The sequence below is a fragment of the Phalacrocorax aristotelis genome, chromosome 12 (assembly GCF_949628215.1).
Source record: "Phalacrocorax aristotelis chromosome 12, bGulAri2.1, whole genome shotgun sequence".
Taxonomy (NCBI): Eukaryota; Metazoa; Chordata; class Aves; order Suliformes; family Phalacrocoracidae; genus Phalacrocorax; species Phalacrocorax aristotelis.
Window position 1 is genome coordinate 2,841,872 of NC_134287.1, and position 22,170 is coordinate 2,864,041.

At 42.6% G+C, this 22,170-nt stretch overlaps 1 protein-coding gene across 1 annotated transcript in view; it reads right to left on the reverse strand.

The window, feature by feature from the left end:
* The window catches only part of ARHGAP22 (Rho GTPase activating protein 22), a 107,259-nt gene extending 93,194 nt beyond the window's left edge, over positions 1 to 14,065 (reverse strand). Inside the window, exon 1 of the mRNA XM_075107514.1 lies at positions 13,810 to 14,065. The gene's annotated coding sequence lies outside the window, so the exon portion shown is untranslated. The remainder of the gene's footprint in view (positions 1 to 13,809) is intronic.
* Between the last annotated feature and the right edge of the window lie 8,105 nt (positions 14,066 to 22,170).

Consider the following 22,170-nt stretch of genomic DNA (forward strand, 5'->3'; position numbering starts at 1 on the left):
CCAGGCTGCATCTAGGCAACAACAGGTTAACACTGTTCAGCAGAGCAGTCTCCAAAAGTGCTAGATAGCAAGCAGCACTTTCACCATCACTGCAGCTGAGCTGGCTTCAATAAAGAAGAAAACTACTCTTCAGGAAAAAAAACCAAAACAAACAAACAAACAAAACCCAAAAAAACCCAGTTGTTAACTTCCTTGAGGAGCTAGGAAGGGTCAGTGGAAGAACTGGCAGTTCAGTAAACAGGAGCAGTGTTCCCCTTGTGCCACCACATAAGGGCAACAGATCTTTTGAAGCAAACTAAAAAGAAAAGAAAATAAAAAAGACTAAAGAAAACTCCACAAAATTTGTGATTCAGAAGTGTTGCACATTCCCAGTGCGAGCAAGACTACCCAGAAGATCACATCACTATAACAACAGACATTTGGCAGAAATATTGAAACATCTTTTCCAGAGCTTAAGTTATCTCTAGCTGTTAAAGACATGGTAAAACCTAGCGTTGGGTAGATTAGCTCCCACCTGCTGCTGCAGAGCCCAGTCACTTCAGAGACATCTGGTGCTAGCCACTGTCAGAGACAGAATACCAGACCTTGGGTCAGATCCAGTCTAGCAACTGCTGCATTCTCAGAAAAAGAAAACAACAGAGTTAGATAATTTGCTAATTACCGGCTCAGCAAGGGTTCTGTCTAGGGAAACGGAACAGTCAGTGAAAACAGGCCTTGATCGTGCTGTTTTAGTCATTGTCAGAGAAAGGCTACTACTACAGAGTTTTCTTCAAGTATGGTATTTCTTCTGTTTTAGATAATTCAGAAAAGAGTGTTGAGAGCAGGAGACAAGAGGTGCATAAATCGGCTTCAGAGTCACGAAATCAGAGTGCACTCTATTTTTGTTTAGCAGAAACCACAAATTTGAAAGTTTTACTTGTCTTCCTCTATTCAAACGTTCATTGCTCCATTCTACACTACCAACCGCTCACCTACAGCATCAGAGAAACAAAAGAGAATGATTCTTAAGCCCTCCCTGGGCTATTCAAGTCTGCCAGCAACACTAGCTTAGGCCTTTGACAGGTTGAACAACTCAGGATAAATTACTCCAATGCTGTAAGTGAGAGGAATGACCTGATTGATTAAGATGACCACAAGTTCACATGGGTTGCTTGGTAGTATATAGTCAAGAGGATGTAGAGTTGTGGGGAACTGGAGCGGGCGATGCCAACAGAGTCAAAGGGCTGCTGTCCTGTAAGGCAGTAAAGCAAGTTTTAGGGCATTTTCCATTAGATCAGAAAACACCCCAGCTGCACAGTGCAAAACAAGGGTGTCAATTCTGTCTGCCACGTTCAAGTGTACTAAATTGTTATGAAAGGGTAAACTTCTCTTGAAGATCAGGCACAGTCTTCTCCCACAGACAATACAAGGCATAAAGTGTCAGCATAAAATCCTACTATGTGTTCTACCTAATCTGATATAAAAATGGATAAATTGGTCCTGTGGATCAGGATCACATTTATACTGCCAGGTCAGCTAGCAACACACATCTGGTATTAATAAACATGGAAGCAGGATGCTTAAAAGCAGTAATTCACAAAGCATCTCACCAGCAGTGTGCTCAGGGACCCTTTCCAGGCCCCTAAAGAGCTGCCTAAGAAGCCTCCCAACTAGTCTAATCCCCTTGCTTCAAGAGAAGCATTCAAGTCCCGCTCTCCCTTGGGCATTTATCCTATACTAAAGTCTCTCTCTACCATGTATGTGCCAATACTGGATATCCAGAATCAAACCAGAAGCAAATTACAACATAAAATAGAAATGTATAGTAAGGCTGTAAGTCAATACCACTGTTGGCCTGCACAAAACTGCTTAGACTGGTAAACCCCTGACAGTTACATCTAAGAGCCCCTTCACATTGCTGCTGTTTTCAAGCAGATTCCCCTCATTTCCTTGGAATTTTATTCTATTCCCTACAGTGAGGGTTGAACTATTTTTGCCTCCCAAGGGAGAGCTGGATGCCTGTCACTTGAATTGCTTACAGCCAGGCTGGACAAAGCACATGAGAATATGCTGGGGGGAACAATGCTGCATATGGTTTCTCAGCATTCCTGAGAGCTGCAGACAGAAAGGGATTGATGGAGCCAAACCTCTCCCTCCCACCATCCTTCAGACCGACTCTTCACTCCAGAGGGGTGTCTGACCCCGTGGGCTAATCAGCAAGGCACACACATTGGCACACAGTGTTTTTCCCACACAGAAAGCCAAAACACTGATTTTTCAAAGCTTTACTTTGAGAGCTAGACACAAAAGGCCTACATGCTTTGGGCAATTTGAAAGAAGCCCCTGATTCCACCTTTTTAGAGGTGCTTAAGTGGTTTAACTTCGGGAAGATGCCGCCCTCTGTATGGGAAGGAAACCAGTTGTCACAAAGCATGAGGAGACAGCGGTCAAGTGGGATGTTCAGCCAGGGCTTTCCATCTCTCACCCTAGCACCTCCCTTTGTACCCAGAGCAGCTCTAGGTGAAAGCATCTTAAGCAGCAGGCTGTGGTGGGAAGCAAGCTGGATATACCTTTGCTCCCTACCTTAGTTCCTTAGTTCCTACTGGAGCCCTGGAGTACCTTGCTGAATGTCACTGGGAGCTGTGTGGGCTATGTGGGACAGCGACTGCCTCAGGACAAGGAAAGCGCCACCCCAAAAGCAAGCGCAGTTAGCACTGACAGTACGGCTGACGGGAATAAGGGTCCAAGATTCAAAAAAAGACCACTGTCCTGAAAGTAAGGGGACAAGCATTAGCGAGTCCAGTGGGGAAATTTAAATTAGCCACTCAAACTGGAGAAGTGTGTCTGCTGCCCATCCAACCACCAAACATTAAACAAGGTTTGGAGGGGAAAAACTTCCTCCATACATGCAGTATTTTCTCTCATCCTCATGATAGCAGTAACAGAGCCCAATCCACTTGGTTGGTAATGGCCAACTCACAGTAAATGACCAACTCACAGTTGGTCCTGTTACAGGGACAAATGGCCAAGAGAAGCCATATCTGAAATTATTGGGAAACAATGGTTGTACCTCATACTGCTGGGTACTGCGGGGGCATCAACTGCTGACTCAGTGTCACAGGTTATTAATGAACTGACACACATATTACACTTCCCAGTTGAAGTGTAATGGCCTTTTCATAGATTTGTTAGAACTGAGTTAATTTAAAAGGAGATTTTCAAATAGCTCGTCTCATTCATTTCTCAACTCCCCATCAGATTCACTTGCTCAGTTCATTAAACCTGCCAACATGGCACGACTGAATATTCGTTTCTTCTCGGAGATGTTACCACACTAGGAAAGTTTAGAAAGAACATTTTTTCTGCAAAGGCTGTGGGAGGGCAGAGAGCCTCTCCTGCAACCCCAACTGCTCCCAAAGCAGTACTGAAATTCATCAGCTTTGCCCTAACAGGACCCAGTCCTCCCAAAAGCTTACTCAAATTGCTTACAGTTATTGTCAAAGCCTCTGCCAGAGAGACCACACTGCGAACCTTCTCTCCTTACTAGCAACTTCTGAAGACAAGGAGTCCCTATAAGAGCAAGGGGAAGGTCCTGTCTATGGGGTCAAGCTATGGCAAACTCCAGCCCATTTCCTCATGTGGCACCTGCCAAATGTAGAATGGAAAATGGAGCCATGGGGTCACCTGCACAGCACACCTGCTGTAACGTTTTATACGCCATGTCCCCTTCTTGGTTAAAAACAAGTTTATTGACTTGTTCTTTTCAGAAGCATACTGGCTATATGAGCTACAAAACCTACCTTTCAGACTGCCGTTACGCTGCCTGAGGCAACTGCTGAAATTAAAATCATTAGTAAAACAGGTAACTGTTATAGTAAAACAAAGAGTCTGTCTGCTACTACAAAGTATCCCAAAGATCAGAACAGTTCCTGAACTTTTTTCCCATGATACTTAAAGAAAGGCAAAATAATTATTAAAAGTAGTGTTATACTGTAAGTATTTTCCATTCTTCCCTTGTGCTCCCTTTAATAGTTTGTTTTATGCTGCAAAATGTAAATTTGTTGGGACATGGACTACCGCCTTGGATAACCCAAATATTAATGATGGAGAAGAAAGCACTGACTTCAGTCCTATTCTACTCAAATATTGGAAGAGTCTGCTTTATGGAAATGGTTTGGGGAGGTGGGGGAGTGTCCCCATTTTAAAGCAACATTCATTCTTGTATGGAGTGGATTGGCATATAACCACCTAGATTATGCCGTGAGACAACTTTCTGAAAGTCAAAACAAGATGCTCAAAACCTTCGATATTATCATACCTCAAAAATGTTGTTGCCTGCTTTTGTTGCTAGATTTACACTTGCTAATAATGCTAGGATTATACTTCCTGAGAATAAATAAAAATCAAGAAAACAGTGTTGTTTATTATTCCAATAAACATTCAAAAACCAGAGGGTTTGTTTCTGGTTTGTTAAATTAGTCACATCCCTAAACACTCTCAGTAGCAGGCCTGAAAGCCCCTTTTGCTGACAGCCGCTGCTCACAGCGATCACCTGCGACAGACGCAAGGTGTCCAGCCTTAACATTTGGGCAAAGTATCAGATACTAATTACAGTAAAACCAGAGGATAACAACAAGCACTGCTGTTTTCAACATACGAAACTGAAGCATTAACCCCTTCAAGTCAGCAAACACGTCCAAGAAGTTTCGACAACCGTCGTTCACCGGCTGCAACACGAACAAGGCTGTTCTGTACAACCCCCTCCGCTGGCTGGTACCTGCAGGAGTCAGCGGACTACGGCAAGTCTGGAGACCAATTCCCAGGATGTCTTGAGAGAAGCAGCAGGCCAGACACTGCCAACATACCCTCAGCAACACATTGACTCGCATAGGTAAGATCTCCCCTGCTTCCAGAGTCACTCATGGCTTGCTTGTTTGCAGAAGAAAGCTCAGGTCCCAAAAGGCAGCAGGGGATCCCAGCGGTGCCGAACCTTGCTCAGCGCAGCCTGCAACCGCTCCACCACCGCGTTCGGTACCCAAACACTGGTTCCACTACTGTCATTTCAGTCTGAGAACTGTGCCTGGCATACAGATTATAGCTTGTGGTTTTGTTATTTGGAAAAAAATAAAGAACAAAAGTAAAATGAAAGCCTGCTGTGCCGGCTTCAACCACCGTGTTCCTCCAGACACCCCCTCTTTGCTGAGTTCTCATGTACCGCTGCAGAGCGTTCTTCTCCACATCATACACGAGCTAAAAAACCTGGAAATCTCATTTGCTTCATGTATATAACTGAACAAGTTCTACATCACCCCAATTGGCAATAGCTGATTATTTACCTGTATTTGCTTTCAAGAATACTATTACTTATCAACATAGCAACACAGATGCTCCACACCAAATTGGGTGGGTGGACTAGAGAAGAGAATGGCCATGAAAAATATCTACCCTGCTTTGCTCTCCAATTGCTCAGTTATTTATAAGACAGTGTGCGGGGTACCAAGCACTCGTGCAGCAGGGAGGTAGTGGAATTGCTCACCACACAACACAAGCCTCCGCCCTTTGTTTAAAATGACATTTTAGGCATCAAAAGTACTGCCTGGTGGATCCTTCTTCAGCAAAAAAACCCAGACACTGCATGACAAATATTTTCTCAGATTCACCGTTTCACTGATTTTTTCAGATCCAGGACAAAATTACAAGTGACAGAACTAAATATTAAATTTCAGCAGTTTTTTAATTAAGAGATTTGTGTTAAGGGAGATTAGGACAGGATACTTGAACACCGTTGTTTTAAATCCAGATGAAACAACGGAGTTGTTTAAAAAAAGTTTAGACTAGGTAATGCTTTTGATTTTTTCTTTAAAAAGAGTTAACTAGCTCTAATCTGAAGTATAATGTTTCTAGGTAGACTAAATAATTGATTCCATATCTCCTACGAAAATGTGTATTTTTGGGTCACCGAAATTTTACCGCACTCGTATCAGGCTGACTCAGAACAGCTTTTAAAAGAATACACGAATGCAACAGTGTAACGACAAATGATTCTCAACACTTTCATCAGGAAACAAGAATTCATTTTCTCATTCCCCTGAATATTTGCTGGGCAGCATTTGCCAAGTCACTTTCCTTCCCTGTACCATAAAATGAAGATAATGGGGTAAAAAACATAAGGCTTGCCTTGTTTAGCTTTTCAGCAGGGTGAACCACAACCCAAAAATGTAACTATTGCAGAAAGGCAACTCATTCTGAAATTTATCAAGGGAATCAGCAGATTTTCTGCCCTCTTCTCTGCCCTGATGAGGTTTCACGTAGCATGGCAAGTGAGGCTGGGACATGAGACAGAGGTGTGGACAGACAAACCATAGAGGGTCACTGAAGAACAAGAAAAATGAGAGATTTATAATAAATCTCATAGAAAAGCTGGAAAACAGTAGGTTTGCTTAGTCTAAAGATACTGAAGTAGTGATTTCTGATAGTCTCATAGCATGTTAAAGGTTGTCACTGAGAAAAAAGCCTTAACAAAAGACTCAGGCTTTAGGAGAGAGTTTCTGCTATTAGTGCTGACTGAAGAATCTTAACAGGAAAATCTTATTTGTGTTATAAATCTTTCATTAGAATTTTAAGACCTTGCTGCGTGTCGTCTGTCCGAGATGGTCTACATGCATGTAATGTGGTCTGAGCACAGGAGCTGGATAAGATGACCTCTTGGTGCAATTCTTACAGCCCCTTATTTCCATAGCAACACAGAGTCGTGTTCTGCGCCCCCCCCCCCTTTTTTTTTTAATATTCACATCAACCACTACCTTCCACTTGGCCTCTGCTGTTGCTTGTTGGCCCAAAGGAAATACAAAGTATAAATGAGTATATTACCACAGAAGATGCAGCTACTAACACAGCCAGCGTTCTAAGAATTTATTTCAAACGTTTCAGCCAGCAAGCCCAGAAAAACCTGCCCAAATCTAACACGCTGTACATTTCTCTAGGTGTAACCACCCAGCCCTCCAAATTCAAAACAAAAAACCCTTGATAATGATTTTCACACATACAACATGGGTGACAACTGCTCGCATATGATTAGGTGCTCCTGAACTTTTGTGGATGTTTAGGTAAAGGCGGTGATTAGGAAAACGTCAGCGTTCCACAAAACCTCAATTTCTGCCATAGCTGCGACGTGCTGAGAGCATAAGCTCTCAAAATGGTATGGCTCAGACTGTCAGGCAAAACCCAGATAGCCTAAAAGGCTGCTTCTACACATGGAAACTCATCAGTGGAGCTGGTTAGCTGGAGTGGGACCTGCAGAACATCAATGCTGCCTACCAATGCCTCATACGCTGAACTCTATCTCCAGGCCAAAACTTCATGGAGGAGATTGAGCAAGTTAATAGTAGATAAAGCTGCATCAGCCAGAGAACCTCTAAGCTCAGTATACCACTGGGCATTAAATAGAGTATTTTAACAGTATCTAAAGAGCACCTGGGCAGTTGGTATTTCTACAATAACCATTAACAGAATGGCTCACAGCAAAAGATAATTGTTTAGCAGCCTGAAACATGCATGAAGCAAGTCTTCAGCTGGCTTCTTGAACAAGTTACCTTATTTCTCTGTGCCTCACTTTGCCTATTGTAACTGTTTTGTGTTTTGGTTTTTTTTTAAGTTTTTAAAAAATATGTATGAATTAATCTCTCTTGCAAAGCCACTCATGTAGACCTCTGAATGAGATATTCTAGATAAAAGCTAGAAGAGGTCAGAAAGGCTCACAAGTCCTTGGTCAAGGATGGAGAGTACCTAAGCGTTCTCTAGGTACAGACCTCTACAGTGTCTTTTTATTTTATACAGTCAGCATTTTCATAAAATTAACACCTTGGAAAAGAATTAGCAACGTTAGCTTCAAGAATCCTTTCCCACCGCACATCCAATTAAACAAAATTTAACTGAATGGCAGCTGCTTTGTACACTTCATCAAGTCCCAGGAACAATGGACGCAAGCTCTACTTGTGGTAGGATGGCAGGCTGAAAGCCCTTATGTGTAGATGAACACTGTATTTATGAAAAAAGAGAACCGAGGATATAAAATGAGTCGGAGGAGGGAGAGCACATCCCATTTCACACCGTTTCGGAAGGTTTCCTGTTACAAGTGAGCGATGTGGTAACAGAGAGCAGAAGCAATGTCACTGCAGGGGTCCGTGCTGCCTTTATGGGCTTTCTCACTACGAGAGCCTGAAATTAGATCAACAAAGTAACAAGACTCTGTTGACAGTAAATACAAACCAGAGGTTGTGTATACAGCAAATGTTACCAAATCTTCAGGTGTTAGCTTCAGTTGTGTAGAGATTAAACACAGCAGGCGGTTTAACCTGTAAAAGGCAGTTCACTGAAGGGTCACCGGCGCTCTCCGCTGAGGAAAGGACTGCTTAAGCTTCCCAGCTGATGCAGTTAAAAGCCTCTGTGCAGCTGCCCCCCGTGTAGCCATGTTCCATAGTTCCCTATTTTTATATACAGGCAGTGATCCACTGCTTTGCTGAATCCTCAGCAGCCCCATTTCTGGCTTTGGCCCCACGTTTCCTGTCCTGGAAGGCTGTATCCCACTCCAGTTAATATGCCCTGTGCTAAGTTTTGGAGAACAGGGTACAACATTGCACAAAGGAACATGTACTTCCTTGGGTGAAACGACAACTGGAAGTATTCAGCACTTCTGGATGCAAAGTATTAATTTTATGGGAAGAAAATAAACCTCTTTTTTTTTTTTTTTGCTTTTGTTGTTTTATTTTAAATTTCATTTAATTGAGATTTATGTTTCCAAGTTACAGCAATCAAAAGCTGTAGAAATAAAACTTTTTATTAGAAAGTGTTTTTAATGAAATGTTTCAACAAGAGTATTGCAACTAGTTCTACTTAGCAATTAGCTGGTATCTTCCATGATCAGTCCAAAAAACAGACTGTGAATTGGACGATCGAGCCTTTGAAATGCTATCAGTTAATTTCTTTCCTCTTTGGAGCATAAGTACTAGAGACCATAAAGGTTAACTACTTCTCCAGCAACTAACCCAGCAACAGCTCTGCTGTGTCAGGCCAAAGGTTAGTGTTCGCTTTCATTGACAGAACCAGCCACAGAAAAAATTTCTAGATGAGTAATAATTGACCAGAGAACTTCAGAATAATATTTCTTCTTAAAACAAATCTCTCAACTTTTCAAATTTCTCTTTAGTTTTTGAGTTTCAGCAAAAATAACCAAAGAAAAGTCTCCCACACACCCCAGGACATACCCCCTCCAAATGTCACCCTTATTAGAGATACGTACATGGAAAAAAAAATGATGAGGAAGCACATTTTGGTGCATAGCAAGGAACACCAGCTGGAGGCACATGGGGGCTCCATTCTCTGCTGTACTCACGGAGAGATTCTAATTCACTTTTTCCTACATTTTGGAAGAGGCTGTGAATCCCTCTTTTATCTCCTTTGTTACATCCTGGGTTTTCAAAAAGAATGCAGAATGCTCAGAAAACTCCCCAGTCCTTTTTGCTACTATGGTTGTCATGTAAACTGATCACCTTGTTGAAGTGAGGAACGAGGTCGCATACGAACTTTGTGTACATTGCCACCCAACACAGGCTGCTCTCGACATGCTATGGTGCCACCACGCAAAGGAAAGAACTGTTTCTCGTAGGAAGGAAAGTGTGCAAAATAACAAGCACACAGATTCATTCGTGCATACACCTTCCCATCTGAGGACTGCATGACTCTAGAGAGCCAAGTGTATAAGATTATGGTCAAAACCTACTCAGTAGTCCTAGGGAGAACTCATGCTGGTCTTCTGTTAGAAAGCATCTTTATAGTTACTGTAAAGGCTGAAAAGTATCCCGAAAAATAAGTAGATAGAAGAAACAAATTACTTTCTTTATTTTTTGAAAACAGGAAAATTAGTCCCTTAACTCTGAGGTATTATCATGAACCCTAAGACCACATTTCTAAAGTGTTCCAATATACCAGACTGGAAGATACTGAGTACATTTTATACACATTATGAATGATAGACTTCTGAAACATGGTTTTCCCCTAAAATCTTACCATTTTTGTTCCTACAGCAGAAGGTACTAAGGTCACCCAACAGATGCAACTGACTTTTTCAAGACCTCCCTTTCTATGTCTCTTACACAAAGCACAACCATCATCAAAAAGCCTAGCTAGCATTCATGTCTCAGATAAGCCCCATTTTCCCAGTGTTGCCTTGTCTGACAAGCCCTACACACTTTGCACCTTCTTAAGCACAAAATCGTAGCAGAGAGCATGCTTTGGCAGCTGGCATTAGATGAGATCGAAAGGGCAAATACTGTTTGGCTGAAAACTTGAGTTTTACTTCACCCTTCGTGTTTGCCCCGGTTTGGAATCTACTGGTGTTTGAATCGCTTTTGACCGCAGTGACCACACTGCGGGTCTCCCTAGGAGTCCTAAATTGAGCAGCCCAAATTGATGATCAGGTTAAAGAAAGCAAAGGCAGTATTTGCATATGGTCTTGATTACATTGCATCACTGGAAAGCCAAAAAAATCTTACACCGTAGTATTGCAAAGATTTCTGGTGAATTGTCTGGTTGGGAACAAGTGCCAGTGTAAGAAATGCCAAGAGAAGAAATAGAATCACATAGAAACAAGCAAGGTCAGGAAATAGGCAAGTGTAGATAATCATAGAGGGAAACACGCTCCCACCAGCGTCAGGTTCCAGTCTGGTCCAGACTAGTAGGAGCTGACAGCAGTAGTGGGTGAGGTGGGAGGAGGACTTTATTTCTAGTTCCATTCCAATTCCTACCAGCAATCATATCCTTCTCCCACCTTCTGATTTCAGCACACAGTAAGTCACTGAATCTAAAGGAGAGGGTAAAGGGACAATTCAGTATTCCTGCCCAGGAATCCGATGCTTTCTAGCCAGTGGGATAATTCTGTTACAGGGAAAGCAATAGGCGGGTGGGTGGGGATGACAACACTCCAGCTCCATCCTGGCCTAAAACAAAAGCAAATATCCCTAAACTCCCACCCCCTTATTAAGCTTGTCTCTGCTAGCTGCAGATAACCAGCTGCATTCAGGGAGACTAACACTTCAACCTGCCAGTTCTTCTAAGAAATCAGAATCTACTCATCAGTCAGCCTTATCTGTGCCGGGTGTGCTAAAAGCCTATCAAGACAAAAAGCTGATAGGGCAAATGCAGTAACCCAAAACATACTGTTATCAGTACCCTGGTCCCCAGCCACACCTCTCCTCCCACATCTACTGAAAGTATTCTTACAGCAGAGCAGACTAGTTGAAGCTCATGGTCAGAAGGGCAGCGCAGGAGCAGCCTAAACCATTCTCTAAAGCCACATACAAAGACTTTTGTGAAATCGTGCCAAAGGAGCCAATGAGCGAAAAAACTTCCGGTGAAGCCATAGAAATAAAATGGTGTGAAAGCAGCACAGGCAATCCCAATCAGTGGCTTCTCTACCTGTTTTATAAATCTAGGAGTATCTGAAAAGCACTGGAAAATAAACTTACTGCTTTGAAGGGGCCTACGCCAAGCACCAAGGAACAAATGAGTTTTGGCAGCATCATATAAAGCCGAATTGGGTCCCAATGAGGAATACAAATCACAGCTTGGCATTTCAGGCCTTCCCCCTCAGCGACTGACCAGCAAGACAGGGCACAGAGCTTTTACCTCACTGACCATATTAGTACCAACAGCAAAGCTGTAAAAAACTTGAGATTTATTAAGTTTCATGTAGACAGAGGCACACGACCTTTGTGAAACAAACTTCAATCTTCTATGAGGGTTAAAAGACTCAGCTAGAGGAAAGATTTATACCGTTGCACAGGACTGACTTAAAAATGTATTTTCAAAATAAGACAAAAATCATGGCAGGGCCTTTAATGAGCTACCCTTGAAAGAAGTCCTCAAAACGATTGTTAGTATTACACACTCAGATTTTGGGAGATTTAATGGCCACATGGCTCCACAGACAAAGTACAGCTTAACAAATATCCACCTCAACCGCACCAGTTCTCAGAGAATTGTGGGGCTTCACCAACGTTGGCAGGTTTACCCAAATGTGCAAAGCTGACACAAACATACTTTGCTCTTCCAAGCCTGAATGCAATATGTGGGCTGAAATATCCACTGTCGGTAGAAGCTCTCCTGAAGAAGATAACTACAGTTTCACTCACGTGAATGAGGTGACTGGGTATATGCAGAAACTAGGACAAATGTTTTTCGATAATCCCCAATCTAAGCCTCCCTTCCTCAACAGATTAAAAATAGAAGCAAATTGAAAAAACAGTAGTATTTCCAGTCCAAAATTCAGGGGTATTATCTCAAAGCTTTTTTCCTGAGCCAGTCTCTAGAATGAAGAGTAAGATACCTTCATCACGTGCCACTCAGAGAATCAGGGCACAGTCAACTCAATAAGAGACTGAAATACTAGGTACATGTTTACCTGACCTTCCCTACTCCCAGCACCTCTCTGAAAGGGAAAATTCATTTCAGTGTTTATTCCTCTTTCTAATATAATTGGTATTGGTATTACCTCAGATCAGCGCTCTTTTCGTTTAGCTTTATCTTTATACTTTGACTTCACGAGGCTTACGTACATTGATAAACTTTACCCCAATAGGATTGTGATGCAGACAGCAGCCTCATACTCACCAGATTTCCACCAATGAGTTTATTTTGCCTTTGTCTCAAAATGAAAAACACATGTGCTAACTTGCTAAAATTGTTAAGACTCATACTTTCAGTGTAGTGATTCTAAGGGTGCACAGTGCTTTTTCCAAAGGTTTGCGCAAGCAGTAACTTAATTTTTTCTTCTGTTTTCTCAGGACTCCAACTTCAGGGGGTTTTTGATTATTGAAAGAGAATTATTTTCAGCTGCCAAAAAGTTAAAACATTTAAGAGTTCATTTTACAAACTCTAAGCACGCTCATGTTGTTGAATGTTATTCTTAAAGGGAAATCACTTTCTGCTGAGAAAAGTTACACTCCAGTTTGGGAACGGTGTTCTCTGGAGGTCCTTTCCTACCTGCTCTTCTGTGACAGCAGGTACGGTGAAACTCAGCTGCCCCACTGTTCCCTCAGTGCCATTCCACACGCACGCTGCTAACACCGCTCGCATGTTGCCTGTTCTTAGACCTCCTGAATCCAAACCACAAATTTCACCAAAGGAAACAGGCTGTCGGGGGCTGGTCCCAACAGGTAAACCCGTTCAGGAGCTGTCTTGGGAGTAACTGGCAATTTATACAGAGGCAGGAGAACCACAGCAGCCTTCCGTGGGTCAGAGGCACTGCCTCCCTGCCTCCTCTCAGCCTCTTCTAGGCCGCTGGGAAAGTAGTCAAGTCCACCAGGACATAGAAGAGAAGATGACAGACTCTGCTGGCTAATTATATTGCAACATCAACAAAATTTCTGAAAAAGAAACAACCGCTCCCCCCTCCCACCAAACTTCACTTGTTAGTGGAGAAAAAGAAGAACCAATTAATCATGTTTTAAGCATAAGATCACACCGAGAAAGAGTTTTTAGGGTTTGATTTTGTTTTTTTAAATGAACCACAAAAGAAACGATGGTACCTTCTGAAGGACTAGACGCTGAACACAGGGAAAAATGGCCTGGTTTCCCATTCCATTTTGCCCCGTTGAGGCAGAAAAGCAGCCCCCACTGCCGCCGCCCGGGCTGCAGAAGCGGCCGGTCAGTGGTTCCTGAGCCGGGCTCACCCAGAGCCGGAGCCACAGCTCAGGGCAGGGGGCAAGGCGGTGGGGGAAGGACAGGGCCCGCAGCCTCAGTCTCCCTGTCACCCCTGCGGGGGCAGTTGGTTACCTCTGGGCTCCTCACCACAGCCTTTGCAGCAGCGCAACCCCCTGGCAGGTGCCAGCGTCCCCCTCAGCCCCAGCAAGGCCGCTCCGTCCCTTGAGGAAGGCTGCCAGGCCTGGGCTCCCAACTGCCTGCTCGGGGGGGGCGACAGCAGGTTGGTGCCCCCAAGGGGTCCCTGCCTCTGTCGTCCGTATTTCTTGGGGCAGACCTCAGCGCCTCCTGGCTGAGGGCAGAGAGCCTCCAGGCTCTCTTTGCCTGTTAAACTTTACCGGTTTATTAATTCCACTCGCCCCTTTGAAGGGGCGAGAGCTGCCAGAGGCTGCATGATGCGAGGGGCAGATGCTTGCTCTCAGGTGGCCGGAGGGCAGCAGACACCAAACATGAACCCTCAGTGTGCATAAAAAGATACTACAAAGGCCATTTCACCTCTTGCAAAATTATGTCAGCACAGGACAGGGTCCTATCATATGCTTCCCCCTCCCCGCCCCCCACAAGAGTAAACACTTAACCATGTATCTCTGGGAGTCTCTGCAGAGATCATAAGTACTGAGAGTTACAGGGACCTCGCATTCCTGCAAAGGTCAGCACTGGTCTAGCCATATTTAGAAGGCTTGTTTAAACACTTGCTTTTAATTGCATTAACCTAACTAAATCACTCGCCGCAAAGACAAGATAAAAGTTTTGTTTTAAGGAAAGAACAATATCCCTAGAACAGATGTTTGCTGGTTCTCTGATCATTCAGTGTTTGTTTTCTAGACTCTGCAGCACTTCACTTAAACCCTGCTTATTGAAGACCCACTGCCCAGAAGCAGCAAAGCCCTAAGCGTTGCAGCACAGTCGCATAGCTTTGTTTTATATGGCAACTCACAGGCAAATAGGTTGCCTTTGCAAAGCTTGGATCAAGTGTGAAGAGTTAGATATCACAAGCAAGAGATGGAATGATAAAGTCTTTTCCAGGATGGGCATTGCAGAAGAGAATGTACTTTGACAGCGGTGTGCAGTGCACAAAACAAATTAGAGTGCAGGTGAGAGTGATACACAAAGAGAAATTTGGGGAGTGGGGGTGGTAACAATGAGCTATATCTTTAAATATAGTTCAAATGCCAGAAAAAGCCTGAATCTGAGACCTGATGAAAATCTGCAACTCCTGCTCCCATACTTATACCAGCCTCTCGAGATCGAACAAATTCTTCAGACTAGACTTCCAGGTTAGAAACTGAATAAAATAAAGGATAGATGTCTACTGGGTCTCCCACCATCTAGAAAATAAGTCTACAATAGTGTGCTACAGAGAGGTCCTCCTGCAGAGTATCCAGCTGTTACTGTACACTTGAGTCATCCCAGATTACGAGCATTCGTTAGCACAAAAATCAAACCAAACCAAAACCAAATCCCACATAGGATGGGAGATGGACAGGGCAGAAAACTTTCCCATCACCACCAAACATGCTAGCAGAAACTCAAGATATTCTTGCAGGAGAGCTGAAGGAATCCAGTATTCTGGCTTTACTGGTACCAACTTGTTCCCCTTGGAGAGAGGTGTGAGAACTCATCTCAGTTGTTTTGCTGAGCCTCTAAACTTGTCAGTCAGCCAATAGTGGCTCAGAAATCCATCTCTTGTGCAAAGTGCTACCTTCCCCTGGTTAAACAGCAGGTACTTCTTTACTTCTTGGCTAGAGGCGGATCTGATCTCAGAGAAGAGGCACATAAACCACCTGGCTCGAGCGGCTAGACACTCTCCTGGCAGCACTCCTGTAGTTTGTACAAAGCAAACTCCAGAGAGCCCCCTGGCAGGGGCAGGATTTCCAAGTTCTGGAAAACTCACACGAAGTGTTTACTAATGACGCTGTCAGATCAGCGGTAGATAAAACATGTGGAGAGAGCACCCCGCTCTCCAGCTGTTCCAGCCTGGCAGCCAAGTCAGCTCCATGGGGATTGTTACTAGATGCTACACCTCAGAGCGACCTCCCAGACTACCTAAAAGCTGCTGAAATTTGAGCATTTCAGAAATTTTAGGACTGCTGTGTACATCACCGCACATTGACAGATGGAGGCTGCTGTGGGGTTAAACACACATGATTCTTTTAAACAATTAAGCTGACAGCTTCAGTAAAGCATGTCATGAATTTTTGTGTTTCCATTACTAAAACATTACAATTCTAAAATGCCTTTATTTTCACAAAGTATTGGAAAACTGACAAAAAAATTTGTCTTCCCTTCTGATTATGTTACATTACACGAGGGAATTAAATGGTCCCAGGTGAAAACAGCTGAGATTCAATTACTGCAAGAACCATCACCATGCATCGAGGAGAGTACTCTTCAGATGCAGTCATAGCAAGAGGGAGGCAGACTCTCTCGTACCCTTACCACATGGCCATAATGTGACATTATCTGAGAGGATCACTACAGAAAATTGAGTTTATAAACACTTAGCCCTTCCCTCACTTTTTTTGCTCTGGATGGCAATAATTATTACAGTGAACTTCAGCAGTAACACAAGCCAATCTTGACAGCTTTCATAAAGCCATCCAAAGTTTGCATACGCATGAACCATCCAATGCTTTCAGTTTCACAGAAAAATATAAATTTCATCCAAAACAAAGCAGTTCTTCATTTAAAAAAGAAAAAAAAGGGAGATGATTCATTTAAGAAAAATCTTCACTTTATTGGTGACTTTGATATATCTTTGTGTCAGAGTTTTGAGAGTGAAAGACTTAAGAATACACTTAAGAAACACAAAGCCCTGAAAAATAAAAAATCATCTCTCTGTAGCTAAAGAGTTGTTCACTGATAATTCCACCAAAGAAGGAGGAGTGGGAATATAAGAATAATTCACCAATTAGATGTACGGGATTAAGTACAGAGACCTAATCTCTAGTAAACTAAAATACTATAACCACTATCACTTTCATAAAACCTCTTTTATGACTTGAAAAAATCCATACAAGCAACAAAAGCTAGGCCATACATGCTGTACGTACCTTCAGTGCACTTTGCAGAGCATTTGTCATTTTAGCTGTAGAGGGCACACATTTTGTTTCTTAAAACTTAAGCCAATATGTGTCTGCTGTCAAACATTGCCAGCCCAAATACTGCCGGCAGATGCAGCTTGCAGAGTACATCCATACAAACCAGACATCTTTGGGGAGGAGGGAGGGAGGGGGCGGTGAAGAAAAAAACAAACAAACAAAAACCCCCAAAAAACCCAAACCATTTTGAGGAAGCTGGGCAATGTTTGTGAGATACAGAAGCCAGATATATCACCCCAGGGGAAATTCAAGATTCTTCAACAGCTAAACCTTATGTAGTTTCTCTTTCGACTGCAGTCAGGCCCAGGCAGATCATCTCAGAAGTCAGCTAATGAAGGTATGAATGCAGAAATGCCACCCGGACCTTTTGCCTAAACATAAAGAGAACCCTAGAAACTCACCCCTAGACCCTGACATGTTGATCGTCTGATACAGATACAATCTCTGCTCCTGAAGGGGGCTCAAACAAGACAACATCACAGAGATAGCCAAACCTGTCTGGGTCAAACAAATAAGATTTTTTTTTTTTTTTAAATATTATATAAAATGTATTCATCTTTACACACACTGAAAATCCCGAGTAGGTATTAGCCTATTCCTACCATAAGAAAGGTGGATATGCTTGCACTTTTCCAGTGACAAAACCCACTTAATCTGCAGTAAGATTCTTTTGAGACTCATTTCTGTTAATATACATAACTCACTCTGTACAGCAGGAGGTGTTCAAAGTGGGATTTCTGTAATTCTTAACTATTTGACCTTTTACAGCTATGGTTAACCATGCATGTCTTCTCCTCAAATGGCACGTACCAACTTCAGTCTAAGTTTTACAAAATCAGGAGCCCAGAGTTCAATGTCTGAATCTTCATTTCAAGTACTAAATAATTAGGCTGATCTTTCAAAAACGCCAAGTATTTAACAGGTCCCTGTGAAATGAACTGGTGCAGACTGGGTGCCCTAAGTTTTTCTGAATCACCAATATACTTTGTACATTTTTTTTTTTCTCCAGCCATAGCTCTCAGTTTCACCATCTGAAGTTCTTGATTACACTCCCTCCCATTTCTTAAGAAATATGACAGTGTATTGGCTGCCACTGAAAAGGAAAGCTGGCTGTTAAACGCTGTTGCGTGGATCATGAACTTTCCTATTTAAGGACCAGGTTGAAGACCTGGAAACCAGAAGTAAAGATTTTGGTTTTAGTTAAGCCAAACCCTTATATTCGGGGTGGGGGTGGGGGTGGGGGTGGGGAATGCAAGAGAGTAGAGGAATACGCTATTCTATTTCAACAATTCTTTCCAGATGTGACAGCTCACTGATGGCTGAAGCTATTTCTTTTTCATTCCCTTACTAGGAGACAAATGGTTTTGTGATTCCCGAAGGTGTCAGAGTTGCATCTCTAGAGCTGGGCAAATGTTGCTTCTCAAACTTTTAGACAGAAGGCAAGGATTACAAAGTTTTGGGTTTTTCCTCAAACCCCCCTAAAAGGCACAAACTAGTCCCAAGAACACAAATGTTGGCAACACCTTGAATCACTAATATGAAAACAGGTGAACTGTGCTTCATACACAATGGATCTGAGCCAGCCAGTACAAAGTAGATGCGCTTATGAAAAGCTGACAATTTATACTAATACCCATGACCAAAATCCAGAAGACTGAGTTAAAATTTTCAAGTTTGACCAAAAAAAGCTTGTTTTGTCTGATCTGCAAAATTATTTATACTATAAGCTTCCCAATACTGTTCAAATATCTACAAGTCAAGCTGGTAAACTATAGACTTCCACTTCAAAACTTAGAATCTTTCTAAAAAGGGAAGTTTGCTTTTTATGAGAAGTCAGATTCGACCCAGATTATTCCCTTACTTAATTACCAAAATACACGTTGAAGCTCAAGTGGAAGTGACTTGCTGGGCCACAGTAGGAACACCCTATAACTCTCTACAGAATTCCTAATAGCCATTGGATCTCAGGAAAAGAAGAGAATATTTTGGCAATGTAATAACACGGGTAGGGGAGTACATTACAGTCAGTCTTAGTTCATATATCTCTAAATGCTGTAACTCCCTTAAAGACTTACTTCATCTCTTATAAGGGCCTAAAACTAGAGAGAGCGGGTTTTCTGGGCTACTATTTAGCAATAAAGTGACACACTACCTCCCCTAAGGCTTCTTCCCTGTGAGATCAGAGAAGTCTAAACCATCCTCCCCTTCCAAGCCCGTCTCCATCATCCCCTGCCCCCAAAAGCCCAACCTTCCAAATACACACTTCTAATGTCTTTAATATAAACTGTGAAGGAAATGTTTTTGCAAACTCCAGTTCTCCAGGCTGGTAAGACTCTGAAAAATAACCTGCTGAGAGAAGACTCAGACCTTCATGGTTTAAAGAAACAACTTATAGTTCATCTATTCCTCATGGAAGACATTGGCACAGGAGACCATGAGTTGGATGCAGACTGTATTGGAGGTAGGTACTGCCTGGAAGTACGCAGTTTGTACTCACACTGCCTTTTCCCAAGTGATATAAGAACACACTCTTGTTAGTCAGGCTAGGCTGGGCTTATAATAGGGCACAGTTCTACAAAGAAAGGGCTTTGGGGCTTAAAAAAAAACAACCAACCAAACCAAACCAAACCAAACCAAACCAAACCAAACCCCCCACACCCAACCCAAAAATCAGCACTTTAAAACACGAGATGAACATTTTAAAACATGAGATCAAAAGTCACTTAACTGTTCAGTCAGGAACAATATTTCATAACATACGGCCTTGTCCTTTTAAACATTTTCTAGTCCAGAAAGAGTCCCAAGATACTGGATTTAGGAAAGGTTACTCTGATTTGACTAGGTCTTTTCCCTCCAATCACCAGAATTCCAAAAGAATTTCAGCATCTGAAGTCACACCATCTTACACTCACCTGACAATGATTTGCACTGGCATTTTGACATCTTTCCATAGCACTACCTGTATTTTAAAAGAAATTCCCAGGTGTCCATCTTCTTTCTTCTTTCTATTCAGATAACGACTCTGCAACCTAAAGCACTTGTGGAAATGAAAAAGGAACCCCACGAATTCTGATGGACCACCTGTTATATGCAAAAAGCTCATGGTTTCCTAAGCAAATACAAACCAGAAGAATTTTAGGTGCAAGCATCAACAAATGAAGAAAGCTTGGTTGAAATTCCAATATACTTTTAGCCACACTGTGCTAGAGAGTAAATCCCCGGGTCTTTGCTTCAGGGGCAATAGCAGGCTCTTAGGGTTCCAGCATTGAAGTACTGAGGAAGCATGAAAGATCTCTATATAGTCAGCCCTACCCATGGGCAAAGTCCCTTTATAATGAACCTTTTGCACCTGATCCTGGCAAAGCTGATGTCCCTACTGTTCCATTTTTGTTGGTAGAAAGGCAACGTGTGCCCTGGTTACAGGAGAATGCTAGGACAGCTCTTTCTGCTGCGCTTTCATTTCTTTCAGCAGCAGGTGAGCACACTGGCTGACACCAGCGACTCTCACCTGGCACCACACACCATTTCTCATCAGTGGCTGTGCTTCCATAGTTCGCACCGACTTCTAGCCCAAAGCGAAAGATCAGCTAAGCACACAGATTTTTAAGAAGCACATTTTTTCTGCAAATATCTGAAAGCATCGTACTCCTTAACAGCGCTTTAAGCTGCTGTAAAAACAAGAACCCTTTCCTAACAGATCCCAGTGTAGAGAAAGCCAACAACCTATTAATATATGCAAGTTTATACACTTACTAACTTTAAGGAACCATCGCTTTTAGGAAGGAAAGAAGGATCTGCTATAGCTCACAGCGACACAACTCTTTACTGACTGCAGAATCTTAAGGTGATGGCAAGAATGTCTGAGACGGTAAGAAAATACCTGGGCTCCTACAGCCTGGGATGCCTTGGAAGAGGTGGTTAAGAAACAACTCCTTATGTGTAGCTTAATCATATTTTCGTGAAAGTTACTGAGACCAAATCAGAATGCTGTGATGATGTCAGCATTACAACTGAAGGCAGAACTGTGCTTTCCAAGAGAAAATAGCTGTGACCTCAAAGCACTGCTAGGGAAGGAAACTGAATTCCCTCTCAGAGGTAGGATGTGTCTTTTCATGTTCTGCAGTATCAGCAACACATGACATTAATGAGCCATGTTCAAGACCTATAAGGACATAGGGACAGAAAAAAGTAGCTGAACCCTGGTCTGTCCACTCAAAATTGGACCATAGGAAATTTGGCTTGGAAAAGATTTTCTGCTGAACCCTCCCAGAAGGCATCATTTTGACACTCTGCTGCATACACAAACCACATGTTCTCAAAGCTGAGCCTCTGTGGAGTGGGAGGATTCTCACACCAGCATAACCAGGAGGCTGCTAATCTTTGTAGACACTTACATTTGTGTTAAGAAAAGTAATCCTTCTCTGAATGCCAGTATAGGCTTTCTTTTGACATAATTATACAAGCACAGCATTCCTAATGTAGACAAGGCTCTTCATCTCTCAAATTAACAGCTACCAGTGTACTGATAAATCCTCACATTAAAACCACAACTCCAGATCCAGGGAAGCAACACACTGTGTACAAATACCCTTCATTGAAAAAAAAACCAAAAAAAATATGCGGTTGGCTCTAACAGTCTTTCTTCATTCCCTCACAGACTCTCCCTTTTGACACTGTATACGTTTGATTCCCTAGCTCTTTCCTTTGTTATTTCAAATCCCTCCTCCCCCAAGGTTTCATGACTGTCAGACATCTGGTGATAAAAAGCAAACCCCAGAACTAACAACAACGCTTCATGACTTCAGCATCTTTGGTACTGTGCAGAGGCGTGGATGTCACCATCTTCTTAAGTGGACTTCAGTTAGAAGAACAATGGTTTATGGATGTAGAATACTCTGCCTAATCCTGCAGTTACAAATACATTTATCTCCTCTGGCTGAGATTCAAAGCCAGACTTTGAAATAACGTGCAAGCACTGTGCTGTGCACCTGTCAGAACAGAGAGAAGACGCGAACTTGGAAGAGGAAGAACTGTATAAAGGAAGAGTTCTATAATTGCAAGCAACCTGAATTTTGTCTTCCTAATGGAAGAAATTGCAGCCATTTCAATTAGAGTGCTTGCAGAAAGTTAGGAAGCGTATCAGAACATGCTGCACTAAACAGAACATGGTCCTGATCCCCGCTGCCTCACTGCTTTGATACAACAGTACCTCGAGCAGAGCCTGTGATGGGTACTGCGGAGATGCTGTGAAGCTTATATTAAACTTATGAGAATAAAATTGTTGTAATGGCACTAAATTCAGCACAGATTAGCCGCATTCAGTAAGTGTTCTCAG